We start from the raw sequence: 21,127 nt of genomic DNA on the forward strand, positions 1-21,127 counted from the left end.
TCTCTCAACACTTAGAAAGATTCCTCTATTGTCTTCTGGCTTCTATTGTTAAGAAATTTGCTGTCAATTTTATACATGTGTAGGCTCATTTTTTCTGTGGCTTTTTAGACATCTCTCTACTTTTGGTGATCTGTTAGAAAACAATGATGAATTTCTGTATAGATTTCATCTTTGTTATATCTGTTTAAGACTTATTTAGGTTTCGTCTATGGATGGAACTAGGGGCCATTATCCTTAGCAAATTAACACAGGAACAGAAAATCAAATACTGCATGTTCTCACTTATAAGTGGGAACTAAATGATGAGAACACATGTACACATAGCAGACAGCAACACACACTGAGGCTTTTCAAAGAGATGAGGGTAGGAGAAGGGAGAGGATCAGGTAAAGTAACTAATGGGTATGAGGCTAAATTTCTGGGTCATGAAATAATCCGTACAACAAACTCCCATAACACAAGTTTAACTACGTAACAAATCTGTACTTGTACCTCTGAACTTAAAAGTTAAAAAAGAGTCATTTATACTTCTTTAATACAAAGATTAATGCCTTTGATTGATTAGGAAAAATCTCAGGCTTTATCTATTTAAAAAGATCCTCTCTCCCCTTGTCTCAATTTTTTTTTTCTAAATGTCCTATTAGATAAATGTTCAATTATATTTTTCATTACAAGTTGTTTTTGGTTTCTTTATAAAATGTTTTTATTGCATATTCTTATTTTTCATATTTTCCATTGCAGTTGTTCTCATTCAGTGGGCTAATTTTGAGTATGTGTTTTAATTTTGATTGTGAATTTATATCCAGTATAACTTTTCTGTGGAATTTCCACCAGGCCTAGAAAAGGCTACAACTCTTTTCAGAAGATTTACATTTTCCTTCTAATGTAATTCAGCATCTTATTTCATGATGTTTATTTTGTTCTTTCTTTCTGTTTTTCTTTTGCTAGGCATGCTATAATTCTATTTGCTTTTGGAAGAACTTAAGTTCATGTCTCAACTTGCGTTTCCCTAATCCACAGAAATAGTTCAAATTGGAACACCAAACCAATGTGGTTACACACTCCCAGAATCTTTTTATTGTTTGCCCACTGAAAGTAGTAATCAAAACAAATAAGTATTTTTGTATTCTACCTTTCTTCCTAAAAGGTTTTTCTTTTGTTGTTTTTGTTTGTTTTGCTTGGCTTTTTTCCAACTACTCTTTTATTAATATTTTAGCCCTTTTAATTTTCAACTTTCTTCAACAGCTTCATTTTCAACCTCTCTTTTTGCCTAGGTCCAAGGCCTGTTCCCCTGGGAAAGCTTCCTGTGTTTCTGAAACTATTCTGCTGGGTAGTTATAGATTTCAGTTCTATTTCCCAATCAGTTTGCTAACTCTGTTTTTTTGTTTTGTTTTGTTTTTTGTGTTTTTTTTTAACTCACAAAGATCCCCTTACATTATAGTGAACACACTGAAAAAATAATGGTTTTACTTTATCCACATAGAAATGTGCATTGTAGTGAGGCTTTTCCAGACGTGTATTCTGCATTATCGCCAGAAAAAGCAAGCCTGCAATTTTAATTTTAAGTTCATCTTTGATTCAAGAGTTCCTTAGAGGATAACTTTTAATTTCTAAGAAGTTGTGAGTATTATTGTTTGATTTTGAGTTTTATTCAAGCGTTATTCTAAACTATGACCTGCACATTTCCCAAATTGGGGAATTTATTGGGATTTCTTGTGCGGCCTACTGATACAGGAGTGCTGGGAAGGGAAGAGGGTGGTGCGTTTAAATGATACAGAAGGGGAGAAGGGAAGTGCTGGCTAAAGGAGAGCGTGGTCTGCAGCTAGGACCTAGGTGAGGACAGGCACTCCTGCCTTCAAACCCGACGCTGAATTTTCCAAGACCAGCCTGGCCCGCCACACCCCATCCTGGGCCTATAAATATAACCCGAGATCCCAGTGGGCAGACACAAAGCAGCTGGACGTCGTGGGGTAGATCCATAGGCAGAAGAAGACACAGGCGGCTGGACGTTGGAGGGGCGCACACCAGCAGAAGAGCACACTACAGACACTGGAAGGCAAGCAGGCCATCAACAGGGGGAACTATGCGGAGTTTGGCTGGTGTAGTCGAAGGAGAGTCCAGCCCTCAGAGAGGCCTCCAGGGGAAAATCATCTCCCAATGGCTCCCCCATCTGCTGAGAGCTACTTCCGCTCACTAAAACCTTACACTTAATTCTCCTAGCCCAGGTATGATCCGATTCTTCTAGTACACCAAAGCAAGAACCCAGCATATAGAAAGCCCTCTGTCCTTGCGACGAGGTAAAGGGTGTAATTGAGCTGGTTAACACAAGCCTATAGACAGCAAAACTAAAAGAGCACCCTGTAACACACGCCCAATGGGGCTTGAGGAGCTATAAACATTCACCCTTGCACACTGCCATGAGGTCGGAGCCCCACAGCCTGCCCGTCTGTACACTCCCCTAGAGGTTTGAGCAGTGGGGCACTGAGGAAGTGAGCCAGTTCCCCTGTCGCACACCCTGAGAAGGGCACAAGGGAACTTTTTCCGTTTCCTTACTACTGTATCATCAATTTGATAAACATTTTAAGAAAAATGAAAAGGATGAAACCTTTTTAAAGAAAGAAATGTCAATTGTCATTCTAATAATTAAATCTATTATATTATGTATGCTTACTTATTTTATGTCTAATCACCTGTCAAAAATTCAAAGTGGTGATAACATGTCCTGAAATGATTGCATTGTTTTACTTTTTTTCCTTCTTCTCTAGCAGTTTCTGTTCTGTATATGTCAAAACCATGTTATTTGCTCCTTGGAGTTTGATTCTATTATACCTTCAGTGTGGATAGTAACTTTTATCTTTCTTCCCTTTGCTGGTTTTGTTTTGGAATTATGTTTAATGAATATTAATAGTCTCACTCCTTTATTTAGTTCTTGTTTGCTGAATATACCTTTGTCCATCCTTTTATTGTTTACTTTTTGGTTATTTTTGTTTTGGGGTAACTCTTGTGTATAATGCATATTTAGATACATTGGAGTTGCCACATTTTAACTTTTGTAATTTAATAGTGAGTTTAATCTTTAAATTTATGGTTGTATCTGAAATATTTAATCACATGAATATCACTGTATTTCATACACGGTTTATTTTGTGGTTTCTCTCTGTTTCCTTTGACTGGTTTTTCCCTATATGGATATTTTGTTTGCTTAATTTCTATAGCAGTTTAGAAGCTATCGTGTTTTATGTTTCTACTGAGTACTTAAAAATTTAATATTTAAAAAGTATACTGTAATGTATACATTTAAAAATTTCTACATCAGTACAGAAGTGTTATCTATTGACTTCCTCCTGTGATAGATGAGAAATGAAGCATGCTTTACTTCCTCTACCCAAGCCACCAACCCAAACCCACTTGTTAGTTTTAATAAACAATATTCTGGATTATTAGGTTCAATTCAATATTAATGTATACAATGTATCTTTTTGTTTATAATTGTTTTTATATTTACATGAATTTTTATAGCTGTTGATTAAATACAACAATGTTCATATAGCTTCAATGCTTACCAGCTGTATACTATAGCTTCCTCATTTTTGTGATACCTATTTTAATCTCGTGTTTGGTGAAATATTTTTTTCAAAAGTGAATGTGGACAGTGTATTTTCTGAGAATCGTCATGTGATAAAAGAACTTTCTGTTGCCAAAGCACAAGACCAATAATTTGGCTGGGTATAGGGTTTTTCAGTGGTAACATTTTCTCTCGAAAAACACTATTCTATTTTTTTCCGTGGTACATTTAGTAATGAAAGGACAATTCTGATGTCAGCATTTAAATAATTTTGTATTTTAATGTGATTTTAAAACTATTAGATCAGAGATCCAATTGTCTTGAGGGAAACAGTGAGGGTATCAGAACCCTGCATACCAGCCTTTGCCTCTCTTCCATTTCTTCTGTTGTCTTTTCTTGCAAAACAAACAAGCCTTCACAGGATGAGGCTTTTACTATACGCATAGCTGCCCACGCCAGAGAGAAGGCGTGGTGCCACTGGGGCGGGCCCACCTATGTCATCCTTTATGCTCTTAACTCTGTGCTTAATTTGAAAACTGTCTATGCTAGAAGGAATTTCATCAGCCCTCTAATTCTACTGGTGACACCCAGAATAATACGTTCAACAAAGAGAAAAGCAATCCAAGTTGTCTGCCGCCTAAAAACTACAAGTCTACTTTGCCTCCATCTTTCACTTCCTAGTTTAGGTAATGAAAACTATTTTATTCCCCATCCCCAGTCTTCCATATTCATGTATACTTATGAATCCAACTTTTGCTCTTCATAAAAGGAGATGCATAGCCCAGGCTCTAGTCTTGCACTAGTAGCACAAAGCAAAAACTCCTTAGCATAAAAGCAGATCACACAGATCCATGGAATACCTTCCGAATGGGTCTGTTTTGACTTTTGCTGAACTACACTTTGGTTTTCTATGCCATCTGCCTTTCTGAAGGACATTAAAGGAAGCCATTCTATGAAACTCACACATTTATTTGTGATAAGATATTGGTGACGGTAGTGTTAATTATGCTGCACAGTAAGGCTATCACCTGCGGGTCCGGCTTTAACCTAGATTTTAAAACCTATCTTTTCCTTAAGCAGATACATTTTAAATCCTGTTCTTGTGTTATGTCTTAACCTTCAATTTTACACTATTGTCTTGTAACTCAATTTTAGTAACTGAATCATGCTCTAGTAAGGCTATATCTTTCCTAGCAGGTCTTTGTTCTGTCTTGTCCTTACAGTCTTCCTGGGTGTTAGGGTACTTTCCATAAACTCAAAATTCTGTGATAGTATGGTTTCTATCTGCTGCTAGAGCGACTGCCCTGAGATTAGCCCTTCCTGGCCGGTATTTCTCAGCTTCTCGTTCTCCATGCACTTCTTGCTCATTGGCTATAGCTTTCATCAGAGCCTGCTCATTTCCTACCAAGTGCCCACTGCAGGGGATTTCCCACCCAGTGCCCACTGCAGGGGATTTCCCAGACACTTTGTCATAACTCAGTGGACTTAATATGTTCCTAAGAACTTACATTATTAAGTCCAACCTGTTCCGCCATCCACCAAGCCCTCAGTTCTAATATCACACTTTTTTTTTTTTTTTTTTTTTTTTACCAGAACTAAGGCAATTTTCAATTATCTGGATTTGCCTATGGGTATCTAAAATTTTATGCAGCAGCAATAAGTATTTGCAAAGGCATTAACTGAATATGCCATAATGTATGAGGGGAGGTTTTTCAGGCTCATTTCCAGTCATCTGATACTAAAATCCAGTTATCTGATACTAAAATCCAGTTTACTAAAATTGAGATGGTGCCTACTCCACACCAAATGCTTTTACCTGCTTTTAGCAATTGACTTGTGCTTAGACAAATGTTTTTCATTTTCCTTAATCATTCTCACAAAGGAAACGATAAGTGCTATTCTTCACCACTGAGTAACACAAATAAGCAAGAAACAAAAAAGTAGCTCAATCTCTTTTGTTTACCTCTAAGTAAACCTTAACAATATTTCAACAAGACTTTCCCAGTAAGTAGAAATTTATTGTTATTTTTATTGTATTTAAGTCAAGAAATGCCTATAAAACCCTGGAGGGATGAAATTTTTCAGAAATTCTCTCTGAATAGTCCCTTTAGAAAGTATGAATTGAAAATATTTGAATCTGATAATAAAAGGATAAAACAATCTGACCCTTTCAATAAACAATTGTTTTGTTTCCATGTTAGTCATTTTATCTTCTTGAATCTTGAGCTTATATGATGACTTTGCATATAGTTACTTCTATTTATCAGTGAGCATTCATTGAGTGCCTTGTACCAGTAAGATCCTTTGTTAAGGACTTCATTTATGCAATCTCACTCCATTTCACATTAGACCTCCAAGACAAGATCATCATCACCATTTTCTAGATGAGAAAATCAACCCAGATAGCTTCCTAATGCCTTTCACTGTCAAATGGAACTCTAACACAAGCATTCTGGATAGGTAAGGAAAAGAGACCCGATCACTAATATGGAAATATTGACCTGGAGCATAGTAATGCTGTAAAAAATATATATGTTTTATTTTATTTAAAATAAAACCTTCAGGCACTGTTCTAGTTTTTAATTAGTGGGCATGATTTATAAATAGTAACTCATTTGGTCTTCATGACAACAGAAGTAGTATTAGTATCTCCATTTTAGACAAGAGAAAACTGAGGTACAGAAAAATTGAGTAACATGCTCAAGACAGGAAGTGGTGAAGCAGAATTTCAGATCCCAGCAGGTAGGCTTCATGGTTTAGCCTTGTCTTCACCATGCTAAAAACGATGTTAGGATAACATAGGCAAGTCTGTGCAGATTGATAACCGGTCATAATATTTCTTCATAATCTTTCCCACAGATTTGAGAATTTTGAATTTTGCCTGTAGCTCTACTGATAAAGAATAACAATGTTTTATGAACGTTTGTCAGGTCTTTTAAAATGTATAGTGAAGGATAAAAATCATTGACTGATAAAGGAAGTTAAAATGAATGTTCATAGTGCTTTTTCCTTTGGAAAAGATACTTTCTAAGACATGCATTATTCATTTCGGGGATCATAACAAAGCTGGGACATTTGAATGGAACATATTCATAGAATTATTGAATTTGAAATACAAAATGTAAAAAAGAGAACACTAACCATAAGTTGTTTTCTGCAGAAAAATTTTAAATCACCCTAGCTTTAAATCTTATATTCATACATCTTCAGCAATAATGAAGAGTTGTTTATTTGTAAATAAGTGAAATAAACCCCATCTCATGATATGCACTATTAAAGGCGGCACCAGAATACATGTTTTAAATTTTATTTGATTCATTTATATTTTGCATTTTTGTATCTCCCTGCTTTTCCTTAGGAATTTATTTCTTGGACCTCTTTTCAGTCAGTGTCTGCCCCCTGTGGTAAGCTGAGGAGGCAGCAGTCAAATGCCTATGTTCCTGCAGGTTACAGTGTGTGTGAGAGCCCCTGCAGTTCAGCACTGAGCCAACCCTCTGGTTTTCTTAGAAGGTGTGGCAGGTTCAGTGCAGGACTAGGGGAGGGGAAAACAGCAGTTGAGATGCTCCCTGAAGGGAGCTACAGCATGGCAGGGGCTGACACTGGCATCGTTTTGGGGCATCTGTGATTGCAGCTGGGAAACACGCTTGCCCAGGAAACAATCACGATGGAGTAGAGCGGCTTGCTGTTTCCTCTTTGTGTCTGGGAGACCACATTATTGCTTAGGCTTTTAAGGTTTGAAGGGAAGTGAGCTCATTTGACCTGGCAGAGACCATAATTTATCAATCTGTCAGATACATATTTGTTAGAGAGTGGTTGTGCTCTGCAGAAAAACATAAGTCAGAATGGTGACTTCATATATTTAATATTTTACTTTATTTACAAATAGCGTGTTAATTATCCACAGAGAGATATACATCTAGTTAAAATGCACAGTTATGCTAACACCAAATAGAAAGTATTTTTCTTTGTTCCCGATGCTGATATTCTGGCAATGTGTTTACTACGTTTTTTTGTTAACACATTGAATACGTTTGTAAGCAGCCTGGAGAAAATAAGAGGTTAAAGGAAGTGAAGAAAGATGGAATGTGTTAACACTGACTCTGAATGAATATATTTCACCTCTATTCATTGCTTATAATTCATTTTTTCTGTTGTGACAACATCCTAGTTATGGAAATACTGCTGACTTCAGCTTAGAAATGGAAATTTAAATACCTGACTTTAGTCAAGTGTGTTGGGAAGAAGCAGGACAGCTTGCAGCCTTGTCAAGCAATGGAAAGCAATATATCAACTGAGCAGTTATGAGTCCTGGATCCACTCCCAGGTCTCTCACTCATCTGCTCCATGGCCTTGGGTAATTTGCTTAACCTTTGTGCCTGACAATTTCCATAGCCACAAAATGGGGTTGATTACATTACTGTGTGAGAAAACTTTCAGATGCTTTAAAGTGGGGTACAGAGACAACAGATAAACACAGTGATCCCAGGGACTGCTCCTCCCCAGATCATTCTGCTAAGTGCTTTTACCACACAAAAAAGGAAGTGGTTGAGGGGACACACGGAAACTTTTGGAGATAATGGATATATTTATTATCTTGATTGTGGTGATAGTATTGCCAATGTATACATACGTCCAAATACATCAAACTGCACACATCAAACGTGCAGTTTTTTATTTATCAATTATATCTCAACAAAGCCATTTAAAAGAGGAGAGACAGAACTCAGTAAGCTATGAAGAAACATGAATGGGAAGGATACTTACAAGATGCTAGACATTTAAGAGGTGGGATGTTCTGGGAGATACAAAACTCATCATCACTGAGGGCAGCCTGCTCTGTAGGGACTTGCTCTGCCTGCAGGAAACAGTTGGATAATTTCCTTCCTTCCCCTTCCACACGCACATAATATTAGTGAAAAAAAAAATTGGAAGACTTGATTTTCCTAGGGGGAGTATTAAATCATAAATGAGAGAAAGAAAATATGACCTCACAATATTATACCCACTCTATATGTCATACATGTGTAAAGCAACAAGCAGTCATTCTCAAACATGAAAGATATCAAGGATTCTAGAACCCAAAGACCCTTCTCAAATAAACTATTTGACAATAAAATTTAGCAAGTCAAGCAATACATCAAAACAAATAAACATGAAAAGGAGATGTGTCAGTATTGAATTTGTGGTTACAAAGAAGAATATAAGTTTTATAAATTGGACAATATAAAAACACAACTTAAGAAAAATTGGGGCCTAAGAGAGGAGGTCGTGAAGTATAATTATATTTGCAAAGCATGTTGTCAATCAATATTGTCCAAAATTAAAACATAAAGTTAAAATAACACAATTACTCAAACTTTAAAAAAACATAAAAACAAGATTATTATTTCATAGCTATTAATTAAAATGATGTGGCGTCTATAGTAGGATAAAATTTTAAGCATTTGATATACGAAGACCCAACATGTGATCCCACAAAACCATGACACACAGCTGACTAAATCTTTGATTTTCAACCATAAAACATACAAAGCTGCCTACTTAATTACTTTACTCCTTCCCTTTTAGAATCCATATATTTGGGAGCTCCCTCTGGTGGTTGAATAAAATACAATTTTCATATTAGTAATGGTAAAAATGTTTAAATAAAATAAAAAGCTAAGATCTACATTGAAATTACTTCCTGTAGAATATGAAAGTCTTCTTATTTTTAAGATATGATACCCATTGTGGTATGGTGATGACAGTGATTGAGGATGATGGTGATGATGATGATAAAAAGAATTCTTTTTATTCAAGTCTTGACTCGTGTTTATTGCCACAATAGTAGATAATACGTTTGGAAACAACCTGGCAAAACAAGCAGATAAGGCAAAACTCGTTAGAAACAAATCATGTATTTTAAAAAGTGCAAAATTTAAAATTAAACTCTAGAAAGTAAAACGGAAATTGAGAAAACATCCTAGGACTCACAAGCAGTACAAAGTATAACATATATTCCAAAGTATAACAAACGACAAACAAACAGGGCATCAAAACAATGAAGGTACTACATAATAACATTTTCATTATTACAACAAATGTGTATCAACAACTTATTGTTTTCCCTAATTCTTCTGTCTATTCTTCTGCAGAGTAGCAAACAGAATGAAGTATTTCAGTGATACACTTCTTAACCCTAAAATCTCTTGGGGGAATCCTAATGTGCAGCCTCTGTCTTTTAACTGGATCAGGTCTTGTCATTGCCTATAGGCCTCTACCATTACTACCTAGGACTGAATACTCACACAATGATGCCAGGAAGTACTTTGCCATCGCCAAGCCCTGGTGATTGATCATCTAAGCACAGGATCTGATTTTCTCCTGAAATGCTGACTCCCACTCCATTGTCTGCCTAACACTTCATTTCCCGCTAAGGTTTGAAGACTTTTCTGAACTCTGGGTCATGTGCGTGAGTCCAGAGACCATATGTAGGTCAGTCCCTTTCTTTTTGCGTCGGTGCCATAGGACGAGGGTCCTGCTATCAAGGTTTAGCTCTCTAGGAAAGACTGACAGCCTGGCACCACCTTTCCAACCATGCTGCAAATCTCACTTTTTGTGCCTCCACTTGTAGGATGGTATCACTTGGTGTGCATACCTCCAGAGTTAGGAATGAGAGGGATTCAGTATTCCAGTTACTCCGGTCACAACTGAACACCCTCCAGTGGGGCAGTTTTGACAGTGAGGTCAGTGTTCTCAATCAGACTCTGGCAGAATCCCCAGATTCCAACATGACCTCAGCCAGCCTAATGCCAAAGAGTCAGTTGGGATACCTGCATCCAACCATGTAACTCCAAATTATTTCTACCACAACAACATTGAGAGTTAGTATGAGAAAAACATTCTACAAACTGTAAAGCCCATGTACATTACATATTAACAGCAATTAGCTTTGCATATCCATGAATACAGTCCTATCAATTCTATTTAACATTGTGTGTTAAATAGAATCTGTGGGTCTTCCTGAGATTCTGAATATCATGACTGAATGTTGTTTTTCAATCAAAATGTGCTAAATCCTGAAGCAGCCATTGGCAGAGCTCACTCCCAAATAGCCAGTCAAACTGACTATCAAAGCAGTAGCATTTGGCAGAGCTCATTCCCAAATAGCCAGTCAAACTGACTATCAAAGCAGTAGCATTTGGTAGATGTAGGTAAAAGGTGCTTTGTTGCAACATGTTTTCCAAAGAGAAAGTGTGAAACAATAAGATTCTGTCATCATTTTGACATTTTTACTGTATCAGAGAATATCTGCCAATCAAAATAAATAAGGGGCAATGGAGAATTAGCATACAATGGGGAATTAGCATACAAAGTTCTACTTGGCTTTGTATTTCTGATGTCTGCAAGAGACTATGCCCTAATGAAATCTGTACAAAGGGGTTGTGCCATGTCACAGTTTAATGTAACGGGCTGCTAATATGTATGCACAATGCCCTTCTTTTTCTGTCTAGAGGCACTTAGGTTAGTCAAAGTATGGAACAAGTCTGCCCTTAATCACAAAGTTTGCTAAAATGCAATTAAGTAGAAAAGTCAGTGTGCCTTTATGCCTTTAAAAACTGAGATTGGCATCTCTGCAGTAGATGTGTGTATATGTGTGTTCACATCTATTTTTCAGTATTGTCTGATTTCATCCTCACAGGCCATTCACTTCAGCTACCTTATAAATTTTCCCATATACAAAATTATTTAGCCCCCTGAAAACAAAAAACAAACAAACAAAAAAACCTTCTGTGGAAAATGTGGCCTAATGGTTTCTGTTAACATGAACTTATGCAAACAGAAATTGTCTTCTAAAAATTTTCACATTCTATTCACAGAAAAATATAGTAGCCAAATGAGTGCCTTCATCGGGACTACTGGTATAAGGGTCAGATTTTCTCCTAAATCATATTCTCCACCAAGAGCCAAGTGACACATCCTACTATGCAGCCTCACAACATATGTGACTCAAAGCCATGTCTCAGCAATATTACCAGTCACCACATTGGGCAATCAGGGGCTGCTCTTGATTTATCAAAACTATGACTGTTTGCTGCTTCAAGGTGGAGGGTTCTGCTGCTTTAATTCACAACCTTTATGGGCTACAGCTCATATGGTGTCTTAGTTCATTCTGTGCTTCTATAACAGACTATCTGAGACTGAAAAATTTTTAATAAACAGAAATACATTTTCTTAAAGTTCTGGAGGTTGAGAAGTCCAAGATGAAGAGGCTGGCACCTGGTGAGAGCCCTCTTCCTGCATCATCCTATGGCAGGAGAGCAAAAGAGCACTCAGGTGAGAGAGAGGAAAGGAGGCCAACCACATCCTATGATCAGGAATACACTCCTGAAATAACGGTATTAAACCACACATGAAGGCAGATTCCTCATGGCCTAGTTTCATCTTAAAGGTCCTACCTCTCAACACCTTTGCATTGGGATTTTTTCTAAGAAATGAACTTTGAGGGACACGTTCAAATCACAGCACATGCTAAACAGCAACAACAAAGACATTCCATTCCCAGGTCAATTTCCAACAGAGTAGTTAAAACTTTTTCCCTTTTCCTCCCACTTGAGAGATTATATCAGAAATCAGTGACAATGACATCGTAATAAGCATAACCTAGAACACGTTACATTTTGTATTTTATAAAATCATATAATATCACAAACTTAGAAATATTAGTAACTTGCAACATATCTCACAATGATTCACAATACATCCGTATATTACAACAGCATGTTTTAAAACTGTTGGTCTATAGGTTTCATTGTAAAGCAATGGGATTTTTATAGCACTTTACATGCATTCTTCATTCAATTCTCACAATATCCTTATAAAGTAACAGGTGAACATACCATTTCCCTCGTATTAAAATTTCCTTTCACACATTTATGGGATCATGAATTAAGCATGGGCCAAATATTTGCTGCATGGATACAGGAAAAGGGAGGCAGTGATTACTTTTATAATTAAATTTGCAAGGCTAACATTTAGAAGACTTTTTATTTCTTCTTAACTGCTTCACCTATAATTAGGAAATGATGCTGTTATACCAGTAATTTTTGGTGTTTGTTATACTAACTTATTTTTCCTTTCTTATAATTTATAGAAAAAATAAAGGCACTAAATTAAATAAGTTATAGGAAATACTGCATATTATGTCTGTCTTATAAGTTCACAATGTTCTTTTGCATACTCATGGTGTTGAAAAGTCCTTCAGTAAGAAACAACAGACCTGGGGTCTACTTGAGGGTGGAGGGTGGGAGGAGGGAGAGGAGCAGAAAAGATGACTACTGGGTCCTGGATTAACAGCTGGGTGATGAAATAATGTGTAAAACAAACTCCCGTGACACCTGTTTACCTATGTGACAAATCTTCATATGTAACTCCAAACCTAAAATAAAGGTTAAAAAATTAAAAAAAAAATAACAACCAAGCTCCATATCTGAAAAAAAAGTCCTTCAGTAAAGAATTACGTTGAATTTTGTTTCACTTCCGTTATTAACATTTTTTTGACCATGGAAATTTTGCTCCTATAAATGCTGTTAACATGATTTGGAACTGACTTCTGTAGAACATACTTTGAGAACTGCTACATGAAATGTTAACTGTCTCAGGGTTCAAATAATCAAGCGTCCTATAGATGTTTTACTCACTTGTTTTTACATAAAATAAAAAAATAAGTTACTTCTTATGAGAATTTCTTATAAAGGATTCCTCCAAGAAACTGAGAGATAACCAAACGTAAATACAAATGAGAAAGAACATGTTCATCAATTCTAAAACCAGTAAATACTGCCAATGATACACAAGTTGAGCATCCCTAATCCAAAAATTCAAAATCCGTAATGCTCCAAAATCTGAAAATTTTGAGCACTGACATGACACCACGAGTGGAAACTTTCACACCTGAACTCATGTGATGGGTCACAGTCAAAGCACAGATGCACAGCATACAGTTTACCAAGCATCCTCAAGAGAAAAAAGACCCCCCCCAGCCCGCTTCTGCTGCAATGTATCTTTTCTGAGCACATCATGACAGTTACACCAAACAACCACAGATTGTCCATATGAATGGCTGAGATAGTGACACCTTTGCTTGCTGATTTAATGTACACAAATTTGTTTCATGTACAAAATTACTAAGAATAATGTATAAAATTACCTTCAGTCCACGGTCATGGGGTGTATATGGAAATATCAATGAATTTTGTGTTTAGATTCAGGTCCCATCCCCAAGATATCTCATTATGTATATTCAAATATTTCAAAATCCGAAAGAAAACCTGAACTCTGAAACGCTGAGGTTCCAAGCATTTCAGATAAGGGACACTTACTCTGTATCACAACTTTCTGGCAGGAATCTCTGCTAGATACAGTAAATTTGAATCAGCATGAAGAAAAACACCAGATTGATATGCAACTTCCCTTCCTGAAAATGTGCAGTTTTCAGGGAAGTAATTAGAGCAAATTCTGACACTTCTCACTAACAGTAAGTAATTGCAGAACAGGCTGGAAGCACAGGCAGCTTTGGGGGAAATGGGTTTCTGCCATAGACTGTTGTTGTCCCAAGCTAATCAAACTCAGGAAAATGGACAACCACTCCTCAGTACATTGTTATTGTTTGTTTCTTCGCTGATGCCGCTCTTCTTAAAAGTAACATATTTTCTCCAACATGGCAATGGGAAAGGGATCCTCAGAATCTAGAGACTTTTAAAGCAAGGTTGAACAATTTTCACAGAGGTAAAAGTTATTATGCAAGAAACAGGATAAAAAAATGTAGCCTCAGCACACTGAAAGCCGATAGGACCCAAGACTTTTATCCAACCTGACTTCTAATCTAGTTAACATACCTGAATAATCCAAAATCAAAGGCATACTCCTTAGTACCTTCAACCCAGGCTACACACAACCCACTCCCCTCTTCTCCTCCTAGCTCCCTCCACCAACCCACACACACTAGAACTCACACAACACACTAGAACTGAAATTTGGTGCATTCTTTCCCAGAAAATATATAGAGAGAAAAATGCAGAAATAAAGCTTTTCATGGCCACAAATCTTTTCCTACCTGCCCAGGTGCGGCGTAACTGAATTTATATTTAAATTTGAAGGACGAATTAAAATGGCAGCCAGGTAAACAGGAGAAACCATGAATGATCTATCCATGCTATTTTTGGAACAAAAGTTGTCTTGTACGGTCTTTGTTCAAAGATGAGTACAAGCAAAAAAACAAAGAAAATGTTTTAAAAACACAGAAGAAAGTGCAGCATGGGAAAGAGATTAAGCATATTCTTTGCAAATAGATTTATTTCAGGAAAAAGGAGAAAATTTTAAGGAGGAGCTGTAGTGTCAAGGCAATTACAAAGCTATACAATAATACAAACTGTCATACAATTATCATACAATTCCCCATTTTTCAAGTTCTCAGGAAAGCTATTAACTCTGTGTAAAGTATTCAACCCTGTGCATATAAGTTTAAAAATCTGTTTGAAAGACATTTTTCTTAGAAAAATATAAGTGAACCAAAATAAATCAATAATAAAGCCGACAAAGCTATTATAGAACAACAAAGTGTTATAGAAGAATTCTTTCAGATTTCAAGGAATTTACTTCTATGAGCTCAGAGGAAGAAGGAAGGCATCACATAATTTTATACAAAATCCATGTAACCCTGAAGCAAAACTCAACCAAAACAACCTACAAGTGATAAAACCCCAGACCCATTTCAACATAAATTTAACAGCAAAATTTAGTAATAAGATGTTAATATTTGTAATCCATTGCTGTACTGAAATTCTATTAATGACCAACTGATGTTCATTGCAGAATATAAAAATGGTTTAATGCTAGAAGGTTTGTTAATATAATTTCTCCCATAAATAGACAGAGGAAAAGAATCTGTAGTCACCATATATTCTAAAAAGTCATCAAACGCCTATTCAATTTTTTTAAAACTTCTTAATAAAGACCTTTAGCATATTTTTTAAAGAAAAAAAAACTTAACAGCCAGAAATTTTCTCTCTCACCATTACTATTAATATTCTTCTAGGAAAGCTAGCCAAAGGAATCACTAAAAAATGTTTTCTAAGAATATTAAGTATAAACAATCAAAAGGACTCAAATTTTGTTAAATTTTAACAAAATTTTAATAAAGACTCAATATTTGTTAAGTTTTATTTGTAGACAAAATAGTTTGCTACATAAAGAAAACAAGAATATTGACTAAAAGTAACTTAAGATAGTGTGTTCAGCAAAGACAATCAGTTAAGAAATTAGTATTTTTAAATGGAGCTTTTCTATAATAAGTAAACAATTATTTAAAACAAAACAAAGATATTTCATTCACAATAGCAACTGTTATATGGTAGCCTTACAGACATGAAATGTTACTAGGGAGAGATAGGACTGGATGTGCTTTCTTCCTTCACTTTCTTATTGTTTAGATTCCTATATTTTTTTTAAAAAGTGTTAATTTTATTAACAAAAACAAAACATATTATCAAAAACTAAATACCTATTTTCCTTAAAAATTAAAAAAACTAGATACATTAAGATAAACATCAAGATATTTTATCATATTTTAATAGATCAAACAATTTAATAAAGATTAACTTGATAGAATTACTTTTTTGTGCTAAAAGAGTCTTTAGAAGACATCTAACTCAAGCCTGCATTTTCAAATAAGAAGTTCAGGGCTTTACTGGTTACAGGATTTGTTTAAGGTTTCTAGGCAATGGCAAAACCAGGATTAAAACTCAGGACTTCTGACTTTGAGTCCATAGTTTCTTTATTTTTTCCTGACTTCTCTTACCCATTCTACTCCTCATTATATTTACAAGAGTAATTCTTAGCTATTCATGATCTTTCTTCAATCTGACTTGGATTTTAGAGTATTAATGAAACACTCATTTAACTCACACTAATACGTTGAACTTGGAATCAAGATCTGTCAGTGACTATTTAGGGATTCCGTGGAGCTTGGCACTGCAGATTCTTGCATTTAGCTTTGCTCATCTGGCACTGACTATTCCGCCATAGCCATAAGGCGTTTATTTTCTGCTAAGTTGATAAAAGTAAGAATGGGAAAATGTCCCTCTTTCCAGGGGCTCCTCTAGCCCTCACTTTCTTTCCTGTTCAAATAAGAACAGAATAGGTACATTTCCTACACATTCACAAAAGTATATATCCTTCTTGCCCATTCATTAAATATCCAGAATAAAAGGTTTTTATGGCCAGATGCTATCTATTGCTTATTTTAAAATGTTTACATTAACTTATAATCAAGTCTCCATAATTCCAATCCGCAAACTTGATTCAGAGACAACAGTTCCTTATTTTAAATCTAGTTATATATCCAAGCTTAGCCAATCATAACCTCCATGGACAACATCAATTCTTAATATAATAACTAATAACAGTAAGATACAAAGTATGGACAACTGGAGACAAGGATGGTAAATAAATCACAGGAGTGCAAGCAGCTCAGTTTAGGTAGAAAAAGAGACACAAGTTCTGGCTGGACTTCTTGGGAAGCAGAGGCAGAAGAGGATAGAGACTAAGAGTAGAACTCTACTAATTTTTGACCAGCCTAGAAGTACTGAATTACCCTGAGCAACAATGGTCAGAAGGACACCCCTCATGCAGCCCCACCTCTACATTATTTGTACATGCTGATTATCTAATCCATTCTCTGGATGACTATTTTCATAAATGTCTTTCTCCCTCCTCATGCTCAACACCTCTCCTATTGTCACTCTAACCCAATGGCTCTGCTTTCTACTTTGCTCCAAAAAAAAAAAAAAAAAAAAAAAGAATAATAAAAATAAACTGAAGCAATCAGAAGACACTCTAACAAGCTCTCATCATTATATTTGCACCTAATAACTACCTTCACTCTGTTTTCCTTTGTTATAGATAAACTGCCTGCATTCTTACCCAAGGGCAAACTCCTCAATCATTCACTATATTGCCTTAGGTTATGGTTAACCTATTCAAGGAACCAGCTCCCCAAATCTCTCTTCTTTCTCTTGCAACATCAGTTTCCCCACCTCTATATTTTATCACTTCCATCAGCATACAAGTGTACTGTTACGTCTACCATATGAAACTTTCTCGGCTAACTGCAACCTCTGTCTCCCAAGTTCAAGTGATTATCTTGCCTCAGGCTCCTGAGTAGCGGGGATTACAGGTGTGCACCACCAGGGTCGGCTAATTTTGTATTTTTAGTAGAGACGGGGTTTTACCACGTTGGCCAAGCTCATCTCAAACTCCTGACCTCTGGTGATCCACCCTCCTTGGCCTCCCAAAGTTCTAGGATCACAGGCGTGCGTCACCTTGCCCAGCTGAAACTAATTTTTTAAATGAAACATAATCATTTATCTGTTCCCTGTACCTTCATATCCTCCCTTTCTCCTCCTCTTGTCACTCTACTGAACCATGGCTAGATCAAAGTCTTCAGTGATGTAGATATTGCTAAACCACTGGCAAATTCTTAGTTTTCACCTTATTTGACTACCTAGAAACATTTAAAAAGGTTCATTACTTGGCTTTCAAGACAGACTCCTTATTTTCTTCTTCCCCTACTGGTTACTCTTATTCAGTTTCCTGTGTAAGCCCTTCCTCTTCTCCTAGACATTTTAATGCCCAAGTGCCCCACAGCCTGGTCCTTTAGCCACTCCTCTAACTACCTTCACTGCATTGGTCATTTTATCCTGACTCCCAATTTTCAACATCACCCAGTCACAGACAATCTTCAAATTTCTATCTGCAGCTCACAATTCTCCCGTGAATGCCACATCCATATATCTGAAGGCCTAAAATGACACCTACATGTTGGATGAACATATCCAAACAAACATTTTCTTCTCTCCCAAATGCTGCTCCCCTTTCTCATCTCTGTTAATAAAATTACCATCACTCCAGTGCCCACATATAAAACCGTAGACTTATCCTTGACTCCTCTCTGTTCTTCACACCCTACATCCAATCTGATAACAAATTCTGGTTACTCTACCTTCAAATAATCATAGGATCTGGCCTCTTCCTAATATCCTCACTATTACTACCCTGGAATAAGCACTAACTTCTATTAACTGGATTAGCACACCATTTTCCAAACTGGTTTTCCTGCTTTTCACCATTTACCCACTCCAGCCTGTTCTCAGCAACACAACCAGAGTGATCAGTTTAAAGTGTAATATCGTGTCATTCTTCTGGTTAAACCAGTGCAATAAATACCTCCCCCCTCAAACTCTTACAATTGCCTAGAAAGTCCTATATTTCCGGCCCCACCATTACCCCTCTGATCTCCTCTACTAATTCTCTTCCCTTTGATCTTTCTTCTTCAATCACAATGGATTTCCTGGTGTTCTTGAAATAAATGAGGATGTTTTTTATCTCAGAGCCTTTGCACTTGCTGTTTTATATCCTACGACCAATCTGTTAACAAATCCTTATGACTCTACCTTCAGTTAACTCCAGAATCCTCATTGCAGCCCTTAACCCTCTGGTTATTCCCTAGCCACCTTAGGTTGCTTTATTTTTCTTCATAGTACTTATAACCTTCTTAAATACCATGCAGCTTAATCATTTATTAAGTTTCATTGTCTATCTCCCCATACCAGAATAGAAGCTCCATAAAGGCACAAATATTTGCTGATTTGTTCACTGATTTATCCCCACTGCTTAGGGCTATACCTGAAACATAGTAGATAATTAATAATTTTCAAAAAGATAAAATTGGAAAAATAAAACCTTTAAACAATGGTTTGTGCATTAAGAAATTTAGAAATATAACTCTTTCAATATTTGGAGAACTTGTATTTAATGCACAAAATATCATTTTCGCATGTAAGTGTTTTTGTCACCTTCCTCTAGATGTTAAAACACAAGGAAATTCACAAATCAATGACTGATAGAGTTAATGCCCATCATTTTTACTTCTCTCTAATATTAAACCAACAGACCAATTCCATGTAGAGTTTCATTTGCAACTTCCTGGGAAATCAAAATAAAGATTAGAGCTTTGAGCTAGCATCATAGGACCTGTTTGTAGAAAACAAATGCAAAAAAACACTGGTAATGTGGTTGCTATTATCAGCTCTCTGTATTGGTGGTACTAAGAACATCCATCTTCCTTCTTTCCAGAACTATCACAGCCCAGCGCCATGAAAAATTCTTTGTAAGGTGAGTCACGCTAAGGTAAGATGGTGGGATGGTCCATTTCATCAATGAGGAATACCTGCTTTTAAAGCAGAAGGCTATTGACTTGGTAAGTAAACCTGCCTCTGACCAAGCTGCATCTCGTTGGGTCCCCTGTGTGTATACGTGTGTCACTAGCTCTCTCAACGTCTCTCTCTCTCCCCCCTCTCTGTTTCTTTGTGTGTGTGTGTGTGTGTGTGTGTCTGACTCTTTCTCTTGCTGCCTATCTCTGTCTGTCTCTAGTTTTTTCTCTCAGTCTCTCTCTAATTCCCCCTCTGTGTCCCCTCTGTTTCTGTCTCTCAGTCTCTCTCTATCATCTCTATTTATATCTCTCTCTTCCTTTCACTCTACCTCCTTTTTTTCTCTCTCTCTCGCTCCCTTTCTCATGAAAGCGTGCACACACAAACCCAAACTCCACCACCATAACTCAGACATACTTCTAATTACACATATCTGAATGAAATTTGTAGAATCTCAGTTTTATAGGCTTTTATAGATCTTGTGGTTCTCATTAGACCTTTGTGTTAAAGGAGGAACATCTACATATACTTAGTGAGAGAACCAAGTATTATATCCTAATATAAATTTTAGAACACATGTAATGTAATGAAAAACATGGTGAGGTAAGTTTTTACTACCTATGGTGTGTTTGTCTCTAAGCATAGTGGAAGTCTCAATGACTGTAAATTACTTATTGTTTCACTTATACAACTGAAAAAAAATTCAAGGGTGTTTCTCATTTGCCTGGCAAAATGCTTCTCAATTTTCAATTTATTTTACTACCACAGGAAAGTCTGAATGACTCAGTGAATAAATAAATTGCTAACTAAAGAGGTACTGAGGAAGAGAACTGTTTCCTGTTCTACTCACAACCTGCTTGCATTGCTGAGTCAGGCATTTCCCCTTTTGACTTCCACAGAGGTCCCTGCTTCCCGCCTGTACACCTTTGGTGAGCTCTGCATCTCTGGAGTGGACAGATCTCCAGGGGGAGGCCAAGTGGCCAAGGTGTTCTGAATCCTCTGAATGGATATTTAACATCAAGAGAAGGTAGCTTAAGGAATAACTCAAAAGCAGATCATCAGAGTTGTCTTTTTAATTTAGGAGAAAGAGTCAAGTCAGTTTTAAGATGAATGTACTAATTACAAAGCTATATTCCTACCAGATAGCATGCAACAACATAAATCATAATGGAATATATAATTTCATCTTTTAAAAATAGAAAATAGTAAATCCAGAGAAAAACCAATCTATCAGATTTTAGAAGGCCTTTCTCGTAAAATAAGAACAAAAGTTTTAAATAATTATAGATTACTCAGTATATAATTTTTAAACCTT

The 21,127-nt window shown here is 36.4% G+C and overlaps 1 long non-coding RNA gene across 5 annotated transcripts in view; it reads right to left on the reverse strand.

Annotated features, from left to right (window-relative positions):
* Positions 1-21,127, reverse strand: part of LOC126961638 (uncharacterized) — a 196,831-nt gene that overhangs the window by 87,347 nt on the left and 88,357 nt on the right. For all 5 annotated transcript variants that reach the window (XR_007728374.1, XR_007728371.1, XR_007728373.1 and 2 more), the window contains exon 2: positions 8,330-9,415. This is a non-coding gene — a long non-coding RNA (uncharacterized LOC126961638). The remainder of the gene's footprint in view (positions 1-8,329; positions 9,416-21,127) is intronic.

Source organism: Macaca thibetana, chromosome 8, assembly GCF_024542745.1.
Source record: "Macaca thibetana thibetana isolate TM-01 chromosome 8, ASM2454274v1, whole genome shotgun sequence".
Taxonomy (NCBI): domain Eukaryota; kingdom Metazoa; phylum Chordata; class Mammalia; order Primates; family Cercopithecidae; genus Macaca; species Macaca thibetana.